Below are 17887 nucleotides of genomic sequence, written 5' to 3' on the forward strand. Positions count from 1 at the left end.
AAGCGGAACAAACCCAGAAGCCACTATTTATGCATCATTCCCCCGGCAGGGTTTGGAAGAGAGTTCTCCATACCACATACCAGAAGGGTGGTCTGGGTAAGCATGTTCTTGCCTTTAGGATGTGGGGGAGACCTGCCTTAGTTTTTGAGTGCTATTGTATCAAATTACCACAAACTTAGTGGCTCAGAAACAAAAACAGCCCACACAGGTTTATTCTCTCACAGTCGTAAGAGTCAGAAGTCCAGAATGAGTCTCCAGTAGCTAAAATCAGGGTGTCAGCAGGGCTGGTTCCTTCCCGAGGCTCCAGGGGACAATCTGTCCCTAGCTTCTTCCATCTTCCTGTGGCTCCTGACCACATTATTCCCATCTCTTCCACTCTGGTCACATCTCCTTCTTCTGGTCAAGTCTCTCTTTGCCTCTCCCTTACAAAGTCCCTTGTGAATATGTTTAGGGCTACCTGGATAACCCAGGACAATCTCTCCATCTCAAGATCCTTAATCACATCTGCCAAGTCCCTCTCGCCATGTAAGGTGACATTCATAGAGATTAGGATGTGGACAGATTTGGGGACCATTATTATGTCTACTATAGATATATAATTAGATGAAAATGATATTTGGCCACCAGTAACTATAGTACAAGGAAGCAAGTGAGTAATGATGCTCTAAAAGAAGTACAGATAATGCCATGCAGGAGAAAGAGAGGGAATAAAGTTCTTTCCACCCAGAAGGGTTGGGAAAGACTCTGTGAGCTGTAGAAATGGGAAGAATTTGGCAAAAGTAAAAATCAAAATATGTCAGTGGAAAATTCAATAATCAATACTCATTCCTCCCATGGTGTGAGCACATACACACACACACACACAAAGACACACAAATACACACACACACACAAAATAAAATACAACAAAACAAAACATCTTGAAAAAGAGTAGCATCGGGAAGATTCTGGGCCAGTCAGCCAATGATCAGTGGTATAAACTGATAGTAAATGAAACATTGAAATTCTGGAACAAGCTTAAACTGAAAACCAACAGAACATTATATCAAGAAACAGGCTATCTCATAAACTAAAAATATATATGTATATAATGATAAAAGAAACATGCGTAGGAGGGATGGTAAGTCATTTCATGAGTAAGTTCCCTTGGTGCTATTGATTATTCAGCGAAAAAAAAATCTATTTAGATGCTTATCTAAAATTATTCACCAAAATTAATTCCAAGAAATTTAATAATTAAATATATCAATATATAAAAAAATCAAGAAGAAATCATTGGAGGAGATACAATTTACTAAATGTAGAATAAAAACATTAATCTATTTTGCTAAGTTACAAATTTAAGCCTCTGTTTATCCAAAAAAATAAAGAAATAGAACAAAATTAAAAGACAAGCATCATATTTGTGGGAAAATAGTCACAGGAAATGCTATATAGACAAAGTACTAATATCCTTATATAGAAAGAGTTTAATCAAATTGAATTTTAAAATACTGAAGCTCTAATAGATAAATTGACAAAGGATGTGAATAGGCAATTTCCAGAAAGGAAATATAACTAATCAACAAATGTGTGGAAAATGCTTTCCTTCACTTGTAATCAAGGAATGGTGCATTAAAATAACAATGAAGTAACATTTGACCCCTATCAAATTAGCAAAGATTTTTTTTTTAAAAATAATAATATCCATTGCTGATGTGGGGACTGTGAAAAGGGTACTCTCGAATATTGCTGATATTTTGGGATAAGCCTTTTGGAAAGCAATTTGGCAAAGAGCCTTATAATGTTTATACTCTATAACTCAGGAAGTCCACTTTTGAGAATGGAGCCTAAGGAAATAATCCTGAATATTGAGAAGCATTATTTATGATGGCAAAAAAAATCAGAAATGATCTAAATATCAGAAAAACATATAACAGTTAAACAAATATGAGTGCTCACTTCATTGATTATGAGGTAACTTCAAACAATTATGCTTATAATTAAAATGCAATATATAAAAAATAGGTTACATGTTGAATTAGAAACTCAGAATAAAAATAGTATAAATGTGGCTTTTACATTTAGCATGAAAACAAATAGACTAAGAATTAGGAAGAAATACAAGAAAAGATTAACAATGTCTGTCTTTGGATAGTAGAACCATGGAGGGGATACACACACACACACACACACACACACACACACACACACACATTTTAATTAAAGGACCTTCTCATTATGAGATATCCCTTTATTGACACTTTCAAATTCTTATAGTGTGTCACATAAAGCTTTATTAAAAGCTATATTCTTTAAATGCCCCAAATTAAATTGTCTTTTTTCCTACATAAGATTTTTCGGAAATAACTTTTTTCCATTCTTCTAAAGTAAGAACTGCCTTTTGTTTTTAATTTTTTGGTTGTTGTTGGTATGCAAATAATACAAGAATTATAGATTTGGAATTTCCCTCAAGAGAATACCCAGACCACTTTCCTTCTAAGACAATAATCTGGTACAGCATTCTAAATCTCTATTGATTATAACGCAGCCCTCATAAAGTGTTTCTACTTGCTCATAATTCCCCCCATAAACTTTGAAATTCAAATAAGTGATGCAGTTTTTTAAAAAAATTTTCATCTAGCTTTTGACATATATCTATCTAGAGATAAAGGCTAAACTGATTTCATGTTTTTAAAAACACTCGCAAATATCATATATAGTTCTAACCTTAATAGCATGTTTTTTAAATTTTTTTTTTACTGTTTATTTATTTTTGAGAGAGAGACAGAGCATGAACAGGGGAGGGGCAGAGAGAGAGGGAGACACAGAATCCGAAACAGGCTCCAGGCTCTGAGCTGTCAGCACAGAGCCAGACGCGGGACTCGAACTCACGAACCGTGAGATCATGACCTGAGCCGAAGCCAGACACTCAACCGACTGAGCCATCCAGGCGCCCCCAATAGCAATTGGTTCTTAAAGAGTTATGCTCATTGAAGGTAACATTTTAAGAAGTGATTTTTCAAATCACTCTAAGAAATCCATCAAATGACTCCCTACCATTGGATTTGGCAAAAATGGAGCTTGAGGTTGAGGGAGGGAGCTAAAAAAAAAAAAAAAAAAAAAAAAGCAGGGTGCAGGAGTCCAGTCAGCTGGGGAACCAGAAACCAGTGGCCCAGAAAGAGGTCTAGTCACACCTGGGAGCCAGGAGTCACCTGGCACTGGGAACCCAGTGGACAATTTTGTCTTGGAAACCAGACCAGGGATGCAGCCCAGAATGGCGCTTGCCTTGGAGTGCCTTTAGGAAAAGTAGCCTTCTTCTGTCTCCTGTACCAGCCCTACACACCCCCTTCTCATGTTGGGGCTTTCTTTTCTGGTGGACAGGAACTACTCCTGCAGACCCGTAGCCAGGTCCTCTAGCCATGGAAGGACCCCACTCCTGTGGGCCAGCAAGGGTGCCCTGGTCAGACATGACGGTGTTTTTAGGATGTGGGCAAGACTATGAGTATCGCCTTGAACTCTTCACTGGTTTGTAGCCACGTTGGATCAGGCCAGAGACTTATGACCTCCTGATGCACGGTGTCTAGACAGCATGACATTCTAAATGGCATTGGCAAACCTCACCTGATCACAAAACTCTCAACACTCTAGAGTTGACTTGTCCAGTATCAGAGCCATTACCCATACAAAGCCATTGAGCTTCAACTTCAAATGAATTAAAATTAAATAAACCCAAAAATATGGCTCCCCAGTGGCACAAGCCCTGGTTCAAGTTTAGCCAGGTGGCCGGTGGCCACCACATTGGAAGGGACAGGTATAGACCATACCCACGTTTACAGAAAGTTCCGTTAGACACACTAATCCAGAAGACGCTGCTTCTAACAGTAGTTTCCCCATTTCTAAGACAGTAGAACTTAGAGGATCTGACTTTTAAAAAAAACCTCAGAGAAGAGGCTTGCATGCTGTCAGCATTTAACTAATTAATAATTAATTAATTAATTAATTAAAATTTGCCTCCAGCCCATATAAAATATACCCCACGACTGTGGTCAGCGGTTACATGCAGACTTTGTCATTTTGCTTACTGACCACACATTCTCATTGATCAATTCTAAATTGGATTATTGTTAGTTTTAAAAGCGCCTGAGCAGCAGAAAGTGGCCGTGGTGGCAGGCAAAGGGGAGATTGATAGCAGAATAAACAGGGAAAGTGACAAGATACGGGGCTGAATTGATCACTGTCAGCGGGTCCGTGGTCAGCTGTCTGCCCTTTAGTGCCCAAAGTAAACATCAGAATAATGTTTAGACAAACACATTTGATTTTTGAGGTAATGGGTATGTCAACTAAATGACAAACCTTAGAAAGGTCAAAGGGATATCCATTTTTCAGACTTTTTCAGCCATTAATCGTTGATTTTGGTAACAGTGCACTTGTAGGCAGAGCAGGGAGAGAACGCCAGCTGGTGTGTGCACTGCCTGACGTTCAAGGCAAACCAGGACTCACCCGGACATCAATATCTTCTCCATGACAAGATTTCATCCTTAAAAAATGGCACCTTCACTTGGGCACAATTGTAGTTGTCTAAAGACAATCCGAAATGCAACAAATTGTGTTAATCCTCAGAAGGGACTCAGTCCATTAGAATCCACCAGAATCATATTTATGTAGCCTGTTATCTCTCATAAAACAAAGCACAGCAAATCTATTCATAATTGTCCACTAGCCTGTGAGAAATGTACAATGTTGGTCCAAAAACGGAATATCGTCGGTGAATAACAAGTACCCAAAATTACAGTTTTGTACAGCTCACCATTTCTTGGGTTGTTTTTAAAGTGATTTTTTCCCTTTAAAATATCCTACATTATCTATGACTTGGCAGGTCCATCAGCATGGACGGTGACGGTCCTGGGGGTCCCAGAACCAACCTGGTTCTCCTGATCACCTAGAGGGATGTGACAGGTGAAACCAGATGGGAATGGACTGTGGGAGAAAAATCCGCTCACCTCCAGAAGCAGCTGGGCATGTCTCTGCTTCTCAAGAGAGTCAGAGTGTGCTGACAGTTGCCTCTTGCATATCGTCGCATATCAATCTGTTGAAGTCACTTGCCAAAATGCTGGGACCCTCTAAATCCGTCAAGCACATCCATGTGTCTAGGAGTCAGAGGAATGTGATGTATATGTTTAAGTTCTACCTGTAGGTCACACATGCTGTGGCATAGGACGTACATCACCCAGATGAAATAATGTAACGAGAGGAAAACAAAACCATAAGGGCTCTATTTCCTTTGCTGTGTAATATGCCAGCAAATTATCTGTGCAAGTTGGGTACCTAGGAAATAAGTCTGATTACATTTGCAGTGTGGGACTTGTGGGTCAGCTCAGGCTGCTATAACATACTCTAGGTGGCTAAAATAACTGAAATTATTGTCTCACAGTTCTGGGGTGTAGAATTCCAAGATCAAGGTGCCAGCATGGTCAGTTTCTGGTGAGAGCTCTCTCCCTGGCTTGCCTATGACTGTTTTCTCATGATCCTCACATGGAGGAGAGGGAGAGAGAGGGCCAGTTCTCTGGTGTCTCTTCTTACAAGAGCAGTAATCCCATCACCGGGGCTTCACCCTCATGACCTCATCTAAACCCAATCACTTCCCAAAGGCCCTATCTGAAATACCATCACACTGGGTGTTAGGGCTTCGACATACAATTGTGTTGGGGGGCACAATTCAGTCCATAGCAGAGAGTATGGGCTTATCAGTTTCCAGGGGTGGATGTTACCAATGTTCATCAATTTCTGGCTCCTATTTCTAGTGAATTGATGATTATACTTCTCCACCGTTCTTGAAATTAAGGTTGCATATGTGATTAGCCATGACTTTTGAAATACGACGCATGTTCCTTCCAGGCCAAAATGTTTCATTGCTGTGTCTCAGCTCTCCTGCCATCTCTTACCCTGTCAGCAAGCCCTGAATCCCTCATGGAGGAGAAAGTGTCATACGTGGTATGCCAGTTACCATTGCTGCAGAAGAAGTGAGTGGCTTAAACCATCAACTTCTGCTCCTGGATTGCTGTGCAATGTCTGAGACCAGAAAGACTCGGTGGCTAAGATCTAGAGTCATCTGAAGCCTTGTTCACACACATATGACTCAAAGGTTAAGACTGCCACCTGGAGTGCCTACTACAGCCTCAGCAGGTGGTGAGGACCAGCTCACAACATGGTGACATCAAGGCGTTGGACTCCACATATGGCCACCTAGGGCCTCCAAGCAGGAGGGTTCCAGCAAAGGAGGCGGAAACTTCATGGCCTTTCTAGAGCCAGCTTGAAAGCCACACAGCATCACATCTGCCATGTTAAAGTAGCTAAAGGAGTAACAAGCTGGCTCAGATTCAAGAAGAGGGGACAACAGATGCCATGTTTCCATTAGAGGAGTGTCAAAGATGTGTGTGCGTGGGGAGAGAGGAGGAGGCATTTTAAAACCACCATGGATGGTGTGGAGTGACTGTGGGGGGCAGAGCCCCCACCCCTACCCCAGCAACGCATGCGAAATAATACCAAACTCTTACTCTGTTAAGCCACTGAGATGTTGGTAGCATTTGTCCCTGCCCAACCCGAATAGAATATCTCCCTAAGGAGTCCATGAACATCCTCTCTAAATATCAAATTGACCAAAGCAGGAAAGACTTCGACTTTAGGGGAGTATAGCTCCAGTACTAAATGAATGCTTCAAAAGCAATCAGGTTACTCAACTCTTAACCGACATTTCCTAAGCTGTTTTTGGAGGAACACTGATAGATGTGCAGTCTTTTTTAGCAGGAAATGGGAGGTTTCCACTCGTGCCATGATAGTGGACACCTGCCCCATGTGCCCACTGAGGGGCCACGTCAAACCCAGCTGACCAATCTCAATACTAACCGCTAAGCCATCCTCCTGATTCCCCACAACTATTTTCTAAGAGACTCAGTGTAGCGCAGTTCCTTTCCAAGCCCACTTTATATTTATATCTTTGTGTTTTTAAATTCCTGTTTGGTCAGCTTCAGAGGAGATAGTGTGGGGTTGAATTCCACCATTTTATTGGTAACTTCCAATTACTACTTCAAAGTATGATTCTGCGTCTAAAGCTGAGATAAAAGCTGGGGGTGAGGTGGGGAATCTACTGAAGAAATGTAAAGCAAAGACTGAGATCTGAAGTCATATTTTATCTCCCGGGGGAGGCAAAATATGCACACAAAATCATAACGATATGACCATGTATAATAAGGGCCTGCAGGCAAAGCACAATAAAGTACATTATCAGAATCGTGAGCAAGGTGATGAGACTTGGTTGAAGTAGGAGAAGACTTTCAGGAGGGAACTGGGTTGAGCTCAATTTGGAAGGGAGGACATCTTTGACTAGGTGGGAAGAAGCAAAGAAAATGCAGAGGCCGGAGTGCTCAGAACACCTGGTGCAGTGAAGAAACCCGACAGGCTGGGCTCCGCAGGGCTCTCCAGAAGCATCAAAGTATTGAAGTCCATTCTAGAGAGGTCAATGTGATCCAACGGACAACCTGGCTCAGCTCACTTCCCGAGGGCTTCAGACCAGATGGAAAACTAGGCTCTTCTCTTAGTCTCTGACCTGAAACAGCTTGAAAGAAGCAGGCAAGTCAAGAGCCCATGAGAGGTTAGGCTTTGAAGCAGTCAGTCCTGGGCACCAATGCAACTCTGTTTTTCACTCCCTAAGGGGCACTGGGTAGGTTACTTAACTCACCTGTACCTCAGTTATCCCTTTGTCCAACAGGCCTGAAATCTGAATTAGCCCAACTTCTCTGAGAGTTAGATTTGACAGTGGGTATGAAGTTACCCAGAACTATTATGGTTACCCAGTAGGTGCTCAAAAGAAGATATGTATCATCACTATCACCATCATCTCATTAATAAAATGAAGGCTCCCGAGAAAAATTCCAAGCTATGTTTTGGAAAGAAATACACTAGGAAGCTAGGGATCTGTGGAGAACACATAGCCCATGAGTCCTGAATCAGCAATAGAATGTGCTTCAACTAAAAGCTTCAATTAAAAGCCTAGGAGGCTTAGTCAGTTAAGCGTCGGACTCTGGATTTTGGCTCAGGTCATGATCTCACAGTTCATGGGTTCAAGCCCCGTGCTGGGCTCTGTGCTGACAGTGTGGAGCCTGCTTGGGATTCCCTCTCTCCTTCTCCCTCCGCCTTTCCCCTGTTCACACTCTCTCTCTCAAAATAAGTAAATAAACTTAAAAAAAAATAAAAGCTTAATGTAGGAACATTATTCAGCTAGAAAAGGGGAAAGGGAGTTCTGATCCATGTTTTGACATGAATAAACATTGGAAACACTATGCTGAGTGAAAGAAGCCAATCACAAAAAGCCACATATTCTATGATTCCATTTATACGAAATGTCCAGAATCAGCAAATCCATACAGACAGAAAACAGATGAGGGGTTGCCAGAGGCTGGAGAGAAGGGACAGAGGGGTGACGGCTTAATGGGTACAGGTTTCCACATGGGGCGATGAAAAAGTTCTACAACTAGATACTGATGATGGTTGCAAAACATGATGAATATACTCGATGCACTGAATTGTACACTTTGCAATGGTTAAGACAGTAGATCTTATATTATGCATACTTTATCACAATAAAGAAATGTGACATCCAAACATATTAACAGAAAAATATCATTCGAAATCCAGGCACTCGCTCCCACCTCACACTGAGAATTTAAGACCCTAAGTAGATTACTGGTTCAGTGTGGATCCATCCCATTAAAAGTGACTGACAGAGAAATTAAAGAGCAATGAAAATAATAAAAAGCCTAGAAAAGAGACACTGTGCCAATAAGTGGCTAGAGATGGAATGACTAACACAGACGGGGGCAGCAATAATGCTCTAGGGCAGGAGAGGTTATCAGAGATTACCTGACCTACTCATGCATGCTCTTAAAATAACAATGAAAATGGTGTTTCTGCATCATTTGCCATTCTATCTCATTTCAGCCAGAGCCTCAACCATGGGGACACCGAATGCCAACTACACATAAATCGTGTACCATGAAACTTTCATCAATTGGCATTATTTTTCCAAATTTCAATGCACGGTGAAACTCAAATCTTGATGCAATATTTCCACAAATAGAGAAAGCTGACATTTTCACCACTTGGGAGGACAGGGAGCACATCGGCGTCGACTGGAGGAAGAAGGTAAAAGACACCTCCTGTGAGCAGGGGGAGAGCTGTGGTACGTTTCCTCCCAAATAAAGGAAGGTAAACTTTGCCAACAAGGATAACCAAAGAGCCTCCCCAGAATTATATCTGAGGAGACACTAAGAGCTCACATGAGAGTCAGCAAACACATAAATAAGTTTCAAGTTACGGTTGGCACGTAGCCCCGCGATAATTAATTTTGTTTCCACGTTTATGAGGTTGTCATTTTGGAATCTGTGGGCTAACAGGCAGTCATCGCCCCATGGATCTGGCTGCCCGCGTCCCATTACAAATATTTCATCTATGGCAGCAGCAAATTGGAATGAGGTTAAACTTGGAGAAAAGACTGGAAAAGTTTCATCTAGACCACTAGCCTTCAAAAATGCTAATCAGCGTGAAAATATTATCGACGACTCTGGAATTACTTTCACAGATATATATATATTTTACCCCATGAACTTCTGAAGGAATCTTCTGGGGAGAGGGATTACTGCCCACCCTGGATTTGGATTGCCAATCGCCAACTACAGAGGAAGAAAGAGATTCACTTAAAAAGCAGATTTCCAGAGAAAGAGCTGGAAAAGGAGAAACAATGTGGGGGGGGGGGGGTGGAATAAAGTGATGGGGAGAAACACGACAGACAGAGATGAGAACAAGCAGGGTCCCCAATGTGACAGTCACTTCATCTCTGTAAACTCTCTGGGGCCCTGATGGAATTATAGGACATCCAACCTATGAGGAAAAAGGGTCAAGGCACATGCATTGATTTCCTTCTTTGCTTCTGGACTAGGGCATTGTCCACCTGTCACTCACACACAGGTTTGCCCCAGTCTCATGCAGGTGGGTTTGTTTGCTTGCTGGCAGCACACCAGCAATTGGTTACAGGTTATAGTGTGTTAACAGCTACACCCTGGAAGAGGTTGGCGTGGAAAAATGAGTGATAATGTGCTGCGTGCTCCTAGACAAAGAGTCAGTTACCTGCCCCGGTGACATAAACTGCACCAAAGATTACTTTGTCATCACCCAAGAAGAACACTGGGCAGCCATGCTGATGTATGAGCTTGACCAGCTTACCCAGGTCTTGAAACACGAGGAGGCCGAACAAGCCTCCTGCCCCTGGCACCACGGTACCTCATTTACGCTCACATCCACTCACTTATTTCTGGATGCCCAAACACTCTGCAAACCTTTCTAAGTATTAGCACCATGGGGGATACAGTGAACCGTCTTAAGGAGAGAGAAAGGATCTTTCTTTAGGTTTGCATTTTCTTTTTTTATTTTTTTTTTCATTTTGCTCCGATTACACTTCTTTTGGGTCTGCCACCAGCTCTTCAGAATGGAATCAGACTTCCTCTGCACCACAAATAGGACCCTGGCTTTTCCCCAGGCCTCCTGCAGAACTTCTAGAACATTCCTGACATGAGTCACAGGCAGGTTAGAAGCACAGAGCTCTGGGGACACCTGGGTGGCTCAGTTGGTTAAGCATCTGACTTCAGCTCAGGTCATGATTTCACAGTCCGTGGGTTTGAGGCCCTCGTCGGGCTCTGTGCTGACAGCTCAGAGCCTGGAGGCTGCTTGAGATTCTGTGTCTCCCTCTCTCTCTGCCCTTCTTTCCTGCTTATGCTCTGTCTCTCTCTGTCTCCCAAAAATAAATAAAACATAAAAAAAAAAAAAGAAGCACAGAGTTCTGGAGTTGTGGGGATGGAAAAGATACAAAGAAAGGCCCAACTTTCAGCCTTCTGGGACTCCAGCTAAAATTAAGTGCTCAACACAGCCACTTCATCCTGGAAAGAACAGTCTGTTGCTCAGGACAGTGGGTCATTTCCTGGCTGGTGCTGCCCCTCTCTGGGCTGACGCCAAAGTGCCCTCTGTCTGCTTGGAGCACACGTGGCCCAGGCAGATACCCCCTTTGTCTTCTACGACTGTCTTTTTGAAATGTGGCCACAGCTGAGGTCCACTCTCTCTCCACATTGTACCTGTTTCATTGGCATCCCAGGATTCTGTTAGAGAACTACAGCCTCAATATATTACCTTTCTTTTTAGGATGAGATAATGCAGTTTCAAGAAATTTAGCAAATGTCCTTAGCTGAGCCAAAAGTTTAAAAACCAGGAAGGATATAGAATTCTCTATACTATTCCATCGTTGAGTGACCAAGTGCTGTGCTGTTGTTTATTTATTGTGACAAGAGGCTCTTTGGCTACACATATAAATCCCCTTAAGTGGGGTCTCAGGGATTTCCAGCTTTGTAGGACATCACCTAGATGTAGGCTGGTGCAAATAAAAAAATAATCAATTTCATTAAAAATTGTTTTTAAATTAAAAACAAACCTGAGATTTGGAACTTGCCAGGAATCAAATGCTCTGGACGCCAATCCCACTCTCCAGTTGGTGATCTGAGACCAGCTAGCTCCCTGAGCTTCCCACACCTCAATGTCCTGTACCCACAAGACTCCGGTAAGGAGTCCTGTCCTACTTACTTCGCAGTGCTAAAATGAGAACACAGGAAAGTGCTAGGAATTATAAAGCAGGTAAATGTGCCCTCTGATTATGCCTAACACAGACTGGTCCAGGCCACAGTAATGACCAAGAGCCATACAGGTTCTGTTGAAGTCACCTGTAAAATAACACATAAGCAACTTCCTACCTAGGCAACTACATGATGACCTCCATAACCTAACCATACATGTACTTATAGTTACCAATATGTGGGATTTTATCCATATTTAAGAGCTGTTTTTACAGAAAGATAATACTAATGCCGCTGTTTCCAATTTTTTTAAAAAAAGAAGGTCAAGATAAGAGCAGTTTTTAAGTTTCTTTTTCACTATACAGAAAAATTAACCTTAACCTTTTCCCCCTTTGGGGTACAGTTCTATGAATTTTGACACATGCATAAATTTGCCTAACACCATCACAATCAGAATACTCAACAGCTCCATCACCCTAAAAAAGTCCCCATTATGCTTAAATTCTACTCCCCACCCCAGCCCCCACACCACAGATCTGTTCTCCTGGTCTATTCTGATCTTTCCAAAAAATGTCATGCAAGTGGAATCATACAGCATACAGCCTTTAAAAGTGGCTTTTTCTTTTCACTCAACATAACATCTTTGAGAATCACCAAAGTTACGGCCTGTTCTTTTTTATTGCTAAATAGTATTCTATGGTGTGAATGTACCATGATTCTTCAACTATTTTCTTGGTGAAGGACATCTGGTTTACTTCCAGATTTTGGTAATTTTAAATAAAGAAGCTATAAATATTCATGTATAGGTGGTTGTGTGAATGTAAGTTTTTAGTTCTCTAAAGTGGGGTTGCCGAATCAATTTTTTTTTAATTTTTTTTTAACATTCATTTATTTTTGAGACAGAGAGAGACAGAGCATGAACGGGGGGAGGGTCAGAGAGAGAGGGAGACACAGAATCAGAAGCAGGCTCCAGGCTCTGAGCTGTCAGCACAGAGCCCGACGCGGGGCTTGAACTCACGGAGCGCGAGATCACGACCTGAGCCGAAGTCGGACGCTTAACCGACTGAGCCACCCAGGCGCCCCTTATTCAATTTTTTTTGAACAAATACTGACTTGCAAATGTCAACATCGCAGTAAATCTCCAGAAATTTTTTTCAAGCCAACCTCTTAAAATAAAAGATTAGTATTACTATGAATCAACTCAAAAACTAAGGTGCTCTACCCTCTCTACAAATTTGAGGTTTGTTTGTTTTTCTTTAATTTGAGAGAGACAGGGTGAGGTGGAGAGAGAGGGGGGAGGGAGAGAGAGAGAGAGAGAGAGAATGAATCCCAAGCAGGCTCCACACTCAGTGCGGAGCCCAAAACAGGGCTCGATCCCCCGACCCTGGGATCACAACCTGAACTGAAATCAACAGTAGGACATTCAACCCACTGAGCCACCCAGAGACCCAAAATTTGAGATTTTAATATTTTTGTGGAACTATTGAGTGTTTTCCACAGATACCAACAAAAAAGGTCATTTTAGCACTGTTGTAAAAACAAGTTCACTGATTCTATCAAGAGTTATTTTTACTGGCTAAGAAACGGTCACTCAGTTTTCCAAAATAAAGCGAAAAGAAGCTGAGTAGAAAGGTTTTTAACATCAGACACTGAGTTAACACACACTGGGTCTGGCTGATTTTACAACCCACTGTGCCAAACTGTGTAAAGAACACCATCATCCCTGCTCTCCTTGAAGTGTTTGAAGGTACTTTTAGGTGTGGCCCAGAGGCCCGTATTTAGCATTTGTTAAACAGTCTCTAGGAAGCCGGAGTTCTGTGGGCCGATCAGTAACTGGCACCTCTCACCCTGTGCCTCATGGGTCCCATGGGCCCCAGAACAATCTATATTCCCCGGGTTGAAGATGATAGCATAATGTCAGTGTACTTAAAATTCAATTTCACTCTTCCTGATCTATGCTCCATTATGCAGGCCTTTGAAATAGTCTCCAAAGAAGGTAAGCCTTCTATTGATTCCCATTCTCCTACATAGCAACTGGTGTGTAGCAACCCATAGCATAATATGAGGGGAGAAAATATTGATTCTAGGAAACTTAATATTATTAAAAGACAGTTGTATTAAATCTCTTTCCTGGACTTAGCTGAGCACTCCTTTTTTTTTTTCTTTCCCATTTCCAGAAAATCAATGAAGCTAATACCCTTGTTAGTTTTAGAGTTTCTACTACAGCAGTTTCATGTTATCATAGAACCTATGGAAGGTTTGTAGGCTCAGCATGAGGCTGACAGTCCTTGACTGAGAGACAATAACCACAGTTCTGTCTTCAGTGATTCACTCAGAGGAGGCAAGTTGTATTTAAGTCACATTTTCCATGTAACTGTTTTCATCAGTGTGTAAAAATCCCAAGAGGATGCTTCATCTTAGGTACAAAATGCCTAAGTTCCTAAGATAAAGTTCATTGCACAAATGCATTGTTCAGTTTGGGGGAAGTCTAAAGAAATCAAGGCGACAAGAATCAGTATGGGGAGAGGACTGTTTGATGAATACCTGCCAACTGAAAACCCCCAGAATCTGCGATTTAAGACTGTAAGTCACAGTTGCTTTTCTGTGGATCATCCAGCCTTGAACTCTCCTTTTTATAAGGAGCAGCTGCTTCTGATTTGTGACAAGATTAAAGCATTTTGGAATCTCTCTCCAGATAGCCAAGTTCTGATAGAATGTCTGCTATGTCATTATCAAATGTAACAAGACTGTAATATGGATCCAGAGTCAATGAACCAAGGACCGGAATCTTCTTCTAATTATATAATATGAAACTTCTTGTAATTCTGATGCCATGAATTTGGAATTTGTGATTAATATGGGTTAGACTGCTAAGCAAGCATTTTCTTCGTCGACCCTACAAACAGAATCTTCCAAAGAAGATGGCAAGAATAATGCTGAAACTATGTGAAAAACAAACTGTTTTCAAACCCCCCTCAAAGACTTTAGAAGCCACAATTAGCATGCAAATATTTGTGGTGCTTTTTTGTACTTATTTAATACCCTTTCATCTGGCGTCTCTTGAGAGTGGTATTCTCAGTTCCCGACTGACCAAGTACACCTGGATATTCCAGACACCACGAACTTATTTGTCCCCAACTGGATCAGATATTTATATTCTTGCTCTCTGTCCTTCTTCCTGGTTTCCCATGTACCATTAAAAGCCTCCACATCTCCACCACCATCTAAAAGAGAACTCCAAAAACAACCAAAGACCATTGGTTGACATTGTTTAGGAAACGTCTAATTTGACTCCTTTCCCCTAGAATCCAACCTGTTGCTGCTTCCTCCCCACTCACCGAATGAACCCCTTGCAAGCCCTCCTAAAAGCCTACCAGTATTTCTGGCCCACCCTCTGCTGCCAGAGAGACCCTTCTGGAAACAGCAGAGCGCATTATGTCAAATCATATTGAAAACAGCTATGGGCTTCACATCACCGATCAGATAACATGCCAAGTCATCAGCATTGGGTACTGGGAAAGCTCTGCAGATGACGCAGATGAGCCTGCGCAGGCACAGGAGAGGAAATGCCTGTGTCATATTTGGGTGACGGCAAGAAGACCCAAGTGGCTTGAACAGGAATTTTTATTAGTGATAGTTATACAAGACTGGGACATAAAAGTCAAAAGGGTTCAAATCTGAGACTTGAAAATCGGCCCGAGACTTCTGGAATTTATCCTTCCATCCCTGGGGAGCCATCGCACGTCATGAAGAGGCAGATGAAGGCAAAGTGCAGTTGGAAACACCAATCCCCTCCCCTACTTGCCACGCCAACCGTTGAATGATGTCATGAGGCTGCTAGTCATTTTTGCTAGTGACTAGCTCCTTGGTCTTTCGCTAGGAAAAAAAAAAGAAAGAACGAAAGAAAAAGGAGAACTCTATTGACGAGTAATTCTTTAGGTGTTTCCCTTTAATACATTTTGGATTTTTAAATAACACTTTATACTGGTCTTACAAACATAAACACGATTCCAGAGATTCACAATGTGGTGGCAGCAGTAGCAGTCTATAACCGAAACGTGGTGCTCCATTCTCCAGAGACGAAGAAAATAGAAACAAAACACATCACCAGATAAAGTGCTAAGGCATTCATGAGCAAACTTCATTTCTTTGAACCAAAGAAAACAAAAACCATGATGAAGAATGCACTCGTGAGGATTTCCGGCACACATGCCAGAAGTTCTAATGCCATTCCCAAACATGTTAATTGCTTACAATTAGAATTAGATGTGTTAATACCTACAGATCGGAGTTGCCTTCTATCTCGACCAGGAGGGCACAAGCCCAATGCCAGCCAGCCACTTCTCCCAACCTATCTCTGGGGCAGCTCCAACTCACCGCAGCCAGCGTTGAATTCATTGTTATCCTCTCCAAACCTTCCCTCCCTCCATTAAGGGTGTTAGTGTCCACCTGTCCACCTAAGCTGGAAACATTGTCATCATCCAGGTGTTAGCGGCCACCTGTCCACCTAAGCTGGAAACACTGTCATCATCCATGTCTCCTTTCTTTCTCCCTAAGCTCCTGCATCCATCAGTTCCCCATGGATAAGTCCTCACTTACCTCCTAAATGTCTGCCTGAATCACCCCACTCAGTGCTCCCTCCCTCTTACCTTATCATCAGTCTCCCAACTGCCTTCTAAATGGCTCTCACTACCAATCTGAAAGCCAGCTGGTGTGTTTTCATTCAGACATGCCTAGAATTCCCTTCTCCACCTAATGAATCCCCCTCACCCTTCCAGCTTGAGCTAAATGTCACTTCCTTGTATGCTTATTATCTCCCACCTCCTCCCAAAAATGAAGTTTCCTCTTCTCAATGCCCTCTTTTATTTTTTCTCTCTTCAGTTGTAACACCCATCCTGTTTCTACCATGATTTGATGTATAAGACTCATTCTCCCCTGATAAACTTGTGTATTTCTTCAGGTTTGGGACCACATTCTTCAAATGTCTGGGGAGTGTGGCACACTTTCTCAAACATGTTACACTCTCTTGAAATGTTGGCTGAACTCATGCCATACTCTAAGAAAGTGACATATTTGATCCAAGATGTGATCATTCCCAATTTACACTTCTATGACTTTTCTGGCTGCACGTCTTACCGTACTTTAATTACCCTTGCTCACTCTCCCTTTGTAGCTGTTTCTATTTGGGCTTTTTTAAAAATAAATCACTTCCAAGCAGAATCTGGCATAAGATTTTACCACTAGCAGGGGCATCTGGGCGGCTCAATCAGTTAAGTGTGTGACATCAGCTCAGGTCATGATCTCACAGTTGGTGAGTTTGAGCCCCACATCGGGCTCTGTGCTGACAGCTCGGAGCCTGGAGCTTGCTTCAGATTCTCTCTCTCTCTCTCTCTCTCTCTCTCTCTCTCTCTCAAAAAAAAGTAAGTAATAAAAAAAAACATTTAAAAAATAAAAAAAGATTTTACTACCAGCTGGATGTTGACAGGAAGTACAGAGGAAACAGTAGGTAGAGTGAAAGATCTACGTGTACCTCAGCACTTACTTTAGAAATACCCTATATGTACACCTATAGAGATAACCCAAACCACAGCCCTGGCATTGGCATCTAGAGAAAACAGCTGCACACAGGGAGCCACCTGTGTGCTCCAATATGGAGACTACAATGTTACATGACTGATAATTATCTGTGGGCGAAATTAACAGCATGGTCCCTGCAGTGATCATTCCTCATGCCAACTAAACAGCTTTCTCAAAACCCACACCTGCCTTGAATTAGTCAATTACCAATGTCGAGAAAGCAGGAAATGAATGGCTCATGGTTTTAAGCATCAATAATTAAAATAAAAAAGTCATAAAGAGTCATTCTTCTTCCTGGAGTGTAAAAGAATGAGACTCTAAGTGTATGGTAAAGACACTGTAATTGCCAGCAAATTAACTCCCAATGAAGATGAAAAGGGAAATCTGTCTCCTTGACTCTTGGACTGTTTCCTTCCAAAGGTATTTTATTGTCCCACCTTAGGAGTGGAAACTCAACTCAAGTCGGTACATATAGACCACGTCCCTGTGGCAAGTGTGATCACCAGGCAGTCACAGGGGAGCAGCTTCCATCCGTGGCACCGCTTGTACCCACTGGGGGCTGAGGAGGTTATGCGCTCTGCAGCTGAGGTCCTCATCCATTGAAGACTTGGTCCACAAGTGTGCTGGATAAAGAGAAGGCAGATCTTCTCTCACCCAGA

Source organism: Lynx rufus, unplaced genomic scaffold (genome assembly GCF_022079265.1).
Source record: "Lynx rufus isolate CCGP_SWC_20201006 ecotype Redwood Valley unplaced genomic scaffold, mLynRuf1.p SCAF_5, whole genome shotgun sequence".
Classification (NCBI taxonomy): domain Eukaryota; kingdom Metazoa; phylum Chordata; class Mammalia; order Carnivora; family Felidae; genus Lynx; species Lynx rufus.